The following is an 8,077-nucleotide window of genomic DNA, read 5'->3' as shown; positions in this document are numbered from 1 at the left end:
AATGTGAAAAGCAAGATACCCACACACTCAAAGTGTCTACACTGTCCTCTTTAAGGCCGGGGAAAGCGCTTTCACCTCCTCCCAACTACTTTTAGAATGACTTCCACCCAGACAAAGGGGGGATGCTGCCACCTGCTGTCCGATCCGGAGAAAGACACCCCCCCCAAATCTGGGCTACTTTTGAAAAAGGAACGGAGGGCCTTCCTTCTAGATCGATCGATCGATCGATTAATCAATCAATAGCATTTATTGAGCGCTTACCGTGTGCAGAGCACTGTACTAAAAGCTTTGGAGAGTGCACTTTAACAGAGTTGGGAGACGTGTTCCCTGTCCACAATGAGCTTACAGTCTAGGGGGTTTGGTATATTTGTATTCTTTTGTATTCTTTCACCTGCGTGGGCCTTAGTTTAGTTACGTTCTGGCATTTTTTTTTTACTGGTGTTTAAGTACTTACTGTGTGCCGGGCATTATACTAAGCGCTGGGGTAGATACTAGCTAATCGGGTTGAACACAGTACATGGCCCTCATGGAGCTCACAGGATTGAAACTGTTTTTACAGATAATAATAATAATGATGATGGCATTTATTAAGCACTTACTATGTGCAAAGCACTGTACTAAGCGCTGGGGAGGTTACAAGGTGATCAGGTTGTCCCATGGGGGGGCTCACAGTCTTAATCCCCATTTTACAGATGGGGTAACTGAGGCCCAGAGAAGTGAAGTTGCTTGCCCAGGGTCACCCAGCAGACAAGTGGCAGAGCTGGCATTAGAACCCAGGTCCTTTTGACTCCCAGGACCGTGCTCTATCCACCCAACCACACTTCTTTGACCAATAGACCATGCAGCATATTGGTTAAATGTTTACTATGGGGCAAGCGCAGGGTGAAGGGCAGGGGAGATAAAATGTAATCAGATTGGAAATAGTTCCTATCCTGCAGAAAGTTTGACAGTTGCCTCCCTTCCAGAGTACGTGTGCCTTGAAGGGGAGAAAAGGGGGGGCTTGGGGACTGCCCGGTCCCAATCCTATTTTAGCTGATTATTTTGATATTAATTTGTCCCCGCCCACATAGGCCCCACCCCCTCCCTCCGGCTCGGAGCCCGTGGGCTCTGCTCGCCCTCGCCCACCCGCAGGAGGGAAGGAAGGAAGGAAGGAAGGAAGCCTCCCGGACCGCTCAACAGTTTGGTAGTTTTTCTGTTTTTAATTGATTTTCAGATCAGTGTTAAGCTTGTTTATACGTTCGCCTGAAGCCCAATTTTCCTTTGCCAGGGCTTGGGCACTCTCGCCCCACACCCGTGAAGCCCAACAGTCGCCACGTGGCTTCGTGCTCAGTGAGGACGGACCAGGCGGCTACGGGCTGCTGTGACACTTCTCCCAACCATGTCTTTTATTATTGATATTATTTTAAAAAATACCAGTGAATAGGAAAATTGACTATGCAGGGAGCTGGGTCAGGGAGAGTCATTTTGCCCACGACTCCCCAAGAAAGGGCAACAGCAAGGGCGCCTCTTTGCAGACATGCATGTTATGCATGTTGCATGTGGGACCGGACACAGGGAGACCACGTTCTAGTTTTTATTCAGTATAAACTTGAGCTTGAAGTTGGGAAGAAGAGATAGGTCACTAGCCATGACTGCTGACCACTTTGCTCAAGTCATGGATTCCCCAATTTGCCCTTCCTCCCTCCAGTTTATAATATAACTCAAGGGAATTTTAAAGGTTTTATTTTTTTAAAAAAAACGAAACCAAACCTGAGAGGATGAAGTGAGACCTGTGAGTTGCTTTATACCCCCCACAAAGAAAAACCAATAGGCATTTGAGACATTAGGCAGAAAGGAACAATATAAATAAATCATCTTCATATTATATATAACTTAAAAAAAATTAGGATTAGATAAAAAAAAGTCAACAGCACACATCTTAAAATGGTTCCCAAATTCTGTTTTCTTGGCAAGGCTTTAGCTAGCAAACTCTTCAATTCAATTACAGCAGTTTAATTCACAATACATCCTACCTATTCTCCTTGGAGAAATTTGTTCCAAATATCTTTCTTAAAAGAGTAGCCAGGAAAGAACCAAAGAGAATATGAGCAGGAAGTGCACAATGGGGAGGGCAGTCAGCAATGGTTTCAAGGAACTTGTGAAAGGGGGTTAGTAGAAGAAAAGAAACAGGACAGGGAAAGCGAAGTATAGGAAAAGACTAAGGTCAATTGGACCTTAATGAAGTGGGGGAAATTTCACTAGTAAGTGTGAGTTTTTAGAACCTGATAGCTGAACCTCTGTGTTCAAGGGCCAGACCAACCAATTCATTGTCTGTCTTATTACGGACCTGATTTGACAATTATTTTTTTGTTAAAAAAAAAAAAAAAAGATGGGTGAGGCTGGCCCAGACTGTGACTGTATCAATGTAGAACAAGCCTGGATTTATAAAGCTTCAAACCAAATTGATTTGGTACTTGATTCTGGAAGATCTTCATTTAAAACCATGCTCACAAAGAAACTGATCAGGAGCCCCTTGGAGAAGTCCATCACGGTAAAACAGTGCTGCCAGTGTCTACTGGGAAAAGGGTGGGCCTCCAACACATTCATCTGGCTTTTCGGGCATTACTAGTAGTTTTCCCCTTCTCTCTGCTCATGGCTATAAAGGCTTTGCCTTGGTCTTATGAGTCTAGACGTTACAGGAAGAAATTACATGTGACTTCTAAAGATAGCAAGGCCATAATGGAGCTATTCAGAATATCCCTGGGAGAATGACTGGAAGGAATGAGTGAGACTTGATGTCGTGGGTAATCTATATGTCTCAGTTTAGCGGAGGAATGAAAGTGGCCCTAAATAGAACAGAACGGTGCTACTATGATTTCTCCACTTTATGTGTGCGCTCATGCCTCCTCAGTGTGCCTGACTCAGTGAAGGAATGGCCACAATAAGCACATGAATAAGGCTTTTCCCCAGTGTGAATTTGCTGATGGCGCTGGAGTGATGCCAGGCGGGTAAAGGTCCCACCACACTCCTTGCAGTAGAAAGGGCGCTCTCCAGAGTGGGTCTGCTGGTGCCTTTTCAGCCGGAGCAGCTGAACGAATGCCATCCCACACTCCTGGCATTTATATGGCTTGTCCTGCTAGTGGATCACCTTGTGCTTGGACAGCAGGTTTGGCTTGCGGAACCCCTTGCCGCACGTAGGGCAGACGTATGGTTTGGTCTCTTCGTCTCCTGGCTTCTGAGCGTCTGAACCCTGCTGGTCCAGACCGCCTCCATGCTGGCTCTGATGCACCATAGACCAGGGGTTCCTAACGGCGCCATCACCCAGGACCACTTTGGAACGCTCGATTTTGTGGACGTTGCGCAAGTGCCTCCAGACATCGGCCGTGCGAATGAATCCTTTGTCACACTCGGGGCATTTGTGCGGCCGATCGCTGGAGTGGATCAGTTTGTGCATGCGCAGGTTCGCGGCCCAAAAGAACTCCTTCCCGCAGATGGGGCAGCGGTAGGAGCGATCGGTGAGGTAGGTCCGCTTGTGGTCCTTCAGCTCCATCAGGTCCTGAAAAGACGCCCCGCACATCTTGCACCGGTAAGGGAAGTCTTCTCCAGGGATGGGCTCCAGGTTGTCGTCGCCATCGTCGTCGTCGTCATCGTCGAAAGCGTCGATGGGGATGATGTTTTCATCATCCTCACTAAGCTCTTCCTGAGGCTCTTCGGAGTGCTCCGAGGAATAGAGTTCCAAGTCTTCGTCCTCGCACTATAAATCAAAGTTCGTACTAGAGGTGACGAAAATGCCGGCTGTGGTTTTACCCCGCTTCTGGTAGCAGGTCTCGTAAGTTTCCTCGTCGTCACGCTGCAGTTCCATGGGGAGCTCCTGCTTTACCCTGAGGATACCACTGGACAGTCGGCGGGGCTGGAGGGTGGAGAGTAATCTTCCTGCACTTCCAGCTGGAGGCTCACTCTGCGACCCCCCAGCCTGGGGCTCCGGCTGGATCCATCTGAACACTCCCCCGCCGTGTCCCGGGCATCGCTGTCTGACTGCCAGTCCTCCTCCTCCTCCTCTTCCTTGTCCATCTTGGACCCTGGGCCACGAGCCTCGTTCCTGCTTTTCAAGGAGGCCACGGACGATTTTCTCTGCCTCAGATCCTTTCCAGGCAGCTCTGTTGTGTCCTGGGAAAATTACAAGATTGGTTCTATTAATAGGTTTGCTGAAGCAGTTCTAGGAAATGTAAAATCAATGCAACTTGTCCATCTTCTCTAGCAAAATCATCGAGTACAATGACATGGCGATTTGCCAACATACCTGTAGACTACTGAGGCAAACACTTGGACTGTTTCTCAATTTCTTAAATGTAAAATTCAATAGAAAAGTAACAACTTTTCTTCTGTTTTAAACAGATGAGCACAGAAGGAAAATATCCTCATTTTGACTTCATAATGACATAACTTTTTTTTTTAATGATATCTCTTTAGCACTTACAATGTGCCAGGCACTGTACTAGGCACTTTTCCCCTTTTTTAAATCTTTTTTCCTATTCCAGCACCTTCCTTAGTGCTTGGACACAGAAAGCATTTAACAAATGCCGCAATTATCATTATCATTATTCTAGCTTAGGTAACACCCAGGAGTCTCTGCACAAATTTTCTAGTCAGTTGTAATTCAGATGGCTAGGATTTGCATAAACATCTAAAGCATGTTTCAAGTTATGTGGATTAGCCATGGGTTCAAATCCCAGCTCCGCCAATTGTCCGCTGTGTGACTTTGGGCAAGTCACTTAACTTCTCTGTGCCTCAGTTACCTCATCTGTAAAATGGGGATTAAGACTGTGAGCCCCCCGTGGGACAACCTGTTCACCTTGTAACCTCCCCAGTGCTTTGCACATAGTAAGCGCTTAATAAATGCTATCATTATTATTATTATTAATGACCCACAGGTCTGTCAGATATGGTCTGCATGTCAATCCCCCTGGTCACTGTGGCCCATTTAGTTTGCATCAAGGGGCCTCAAGGAGAGATCCTGGGCACATCTAATGTTTAGTTATGGTACTGTTTAAGCATCTACTATGTGCTAAATAGTGCACTAAGCACTCAAGTAGAGAAAAGACTATGAAACTGCCCCAGTTCCACATGGGGCTTACAGTCTAAAAGTCCCCATTGCATAGATGAAGAAGTGAAGGCACAGAGAGGTTATATAGTTTGCCCGTGGTCACACCAGCAGGCCAGTGGCAGGCCTGGGACTAGAACCTGAGGCTTCTGACTCCCTGTCCCACACTCTTCTCACCAAGCCAATACTGCCTAAGAGCTGTGGTGTACATTTTGGGGTCCTTTCTGGGACTGTACCCACTCTGGAGGTGTCTCACCACTCCTGCCACCTCAGCGGGAGATTAGTAACCTGTGTCAGGGGACTAGGCAAGCCAGTATGATCACCCTGCCTCAAAGACACACCGCAGTATCACAAACACATTCTCCTTTGGCTCAAGATGTCAAATAATAATAATAATAATAGTGGAATTTGTTAAATACTATGTGCCAAACACTGTAGTAAGCACTGCAGTAATCAGATCAGGCACAGTTTCTGTCCCACATGGGACTCACAGACTAAGGGGGAGAGAGGACAGGTATTTAATCCCCATTTTACAGATGAAGAAACTGATGAACAGAGAAGTGAAATGACTTGCCCAAGGTCAGAAAGCCAGCAGTGTGTGGAGCTTAGATTGGAGCACTTCACTGTTGTGCTTGGATTTGCACCCTTTATTCACCCCACCCTTAGCCCCACCACACTTATGTATATATCCATAATTTATTTCTGTTAATGTTTGACTCCCCTTCTATATGATAAACTCCTTGTGGGCAGGGAAACTGTCGCACTTTCTTCTATTGAAAGGATGGTTACTGTGAAGGCATCCGCCAGTGGGCCCTAAGTCTTTTCAACAGTGGACCACAGGCAGAAATCCATGTGAGTGTGGGCAAGATGAGTTTTTTTATTGATAACAATGGTGAAGTATAGCCTGTTAGCTCTTCAAAAATATGGATTTTTTTTTAGCAGTAATGACAAAGTTGAAAAAATAATTTAATCAACTTGATTAATAAAGAAGTGGGCAAGCTAGTGCTTGCTACCCAGGGATCAATTTAGATCAAGTCAGTGAGAATACTTGTATTTAACAAACAGTACTACTCTGGAGAACTATCGGGCATATTCAGCCAGGGCATATCTCAATTCTGATTGGGTCCTACTGGTCTAGTAGTTCATGTGTGCGAGATAATTAGGTAAAAAAATAATTGCCAAAATATCATAGTGGGCCTCATTCCGCAGTCCTGCGGGCCATAATTTGGCTGCTCCTGGTCTGCTCTGCTGCAGTGCACCATCATTGTTGGCTGAAATGTTTGCATAGAAATTATTTTGAATCCCCAGCCCCAACAAAATCATAGGGAAATCAGGATGGTATTTTAATGGAAAAAACCCCCAACAATGTACAAGAGCCAAGCAAACCTGCCCTTAAGTGTCTAGATTACCCCGATGGCTATACTGGCGTTTGTGCTCGAGAGGCCATTGAGAGATTGAGGAAAGGCCTGGGGGGTGATAAAAGGAGAAAACGCAAGGCAGGATTACAGTAGATTCAGAACACAAAAAGCCCATCTGGAATCAGTTCCTTTCCCTGCTTTAATTTGTTATAGCCCAATACCAAACTGCCTTCTTCTCTCCCTTGCTCCTTCCCACATCCTCTTACCTCCCTATGCCAACTCCATCCAGTTCTATAACTTCCCCGAAATCCACCTCGCTTCCTTAGCTGCTGCTTTGCTTCAGTTGACCGGCTTGGGGTTTCTTACTGTGATGGTTTCCTCCTGAAGCAGAGCTCTTCCTTTTTTTTAAACCATCCAGGGAAAGGATGGCCTGGGCTGAATAAATATATGTATCGCTGGGGAGGTGTAGCTGGCAAAGGAAGGAGCTTCCACAGGGCAAAAGGCATGGGGAATTAATAGGCCCAGATAATCTACAAATACAATACCATGCCCCTGACATTTAACTACGAATGCCAATTCCCTAAGTACCTCATTTCTGAAGTCTAGAGGAGTGACTAAATATAGCATTAGTGCACAGGCGTGAGACTTATACTTTCTTTCCTCCGTTTCTTATTAGGTGAAGTCAGCGAATGGGTCGCAATATTGACAACAGAATCTTTCCTGTTAGAGGTGAGTGCTCACAGATTAACCTAAGGATGCTGTCGAGGGTCAGGGGGTCGGAAGAGGGTTTGGGGTGATGTGTCGGTGTTAGGGGCAGCCTTGGCAGCAGGGGCAGGACCGAGGGGAGTTTAGGGGAGGAAAGCCCAAGGGATGAGGAGGGTCCCAGTCTTGTCTTTGCCACCAAAGCCCTGATTCTCCCTGGCCCTTCAGCCCCTCCTTTCATGAACTGCCCTGAGCCAGCTCTCTCACTGGTCTTTCTTCTGTTCCTTGGTGAAAGCAACTGGAGGAGCATTGATGGGTCAGATGGTCTCAACATAATAATAATGTTGGTTTTTGTTAATTGCTTACTATGTGTTGCGTACTGTGTTGAAAATACAATTGAGACTTTTTCCTCTTGGCTGGGTCATCACAACACTATGTTAGGAAATATTTGGACAGTGTTAACAGCCATTGGAAAACGTTTAGTACATATTTACTATTCTTTTTATTTTGCTAATGATGTGCATCTAGCTTTAATTCTGTTTGTTCTGGTGATTTTGACACCTGTCTACATGTTTTGTTTTGTTGTCTGTCGCCCCTTCTAGACTGTGAGCCCACTGTTGGGTAGGAACCGTCTCTATATGTTGCGGACTTGTACTTCCCAAGCGCTTAGTACAGTGCTCCGCACACAGTAAGTGCTCAAAAAATACGATTGAATGAATGTGTGAAGCACTGTTCTAAGCTCTGGGGAGGTTACAAGGTGATCAGGTTGTCCCACGGGGGGCTCACAGTCTTCATCCCCATTTTACAGATGAGGGAAGTGAGGCCCAGAGAATCAATCAATCAATCAATCGTATTTATTGAGCGCTTACTGTGTGCAGAGCACTGTACTAAGCGCTTGGGAAGTACAAGTTGGCAACATATAGAGACAGTCCCTACC

General features: G+C 46.0%; 1 pseudogene; it reads right to left on the bottom strand.

Annotated features, from left to right (window-relative positions):
• Window positions 1-2,848: 2,848 nt before the first annotated feature.
• Window positions 2,849-8,077, bottom strand: part of LOC119938684 — a 51,258-nt pseudogene continuing 46,029 nt past the window's right edge.

Source organism: Tachyglossus aculeatus, chromosome 16, assembly GCF_015852505.1.
Source record: "Tachyglossus aculeatus isolate mTacAcu1 chromosome 16, mTacAcu1.pri, whole genome shotgun sequence".
In the NCBI taxonomy this organism is placed as follows: domain Eukaryota; kingdom Metazoa; phylum Chordata; class Mammalia; order Monotremata; family Tachyglossidae; genus Tachyglossus; species Tachyglossus aculeatus.
Note: the sequence above shows the minus strand (reverse complement) of the source record. Positions and strands in the feature narration are given on the sequence as shown.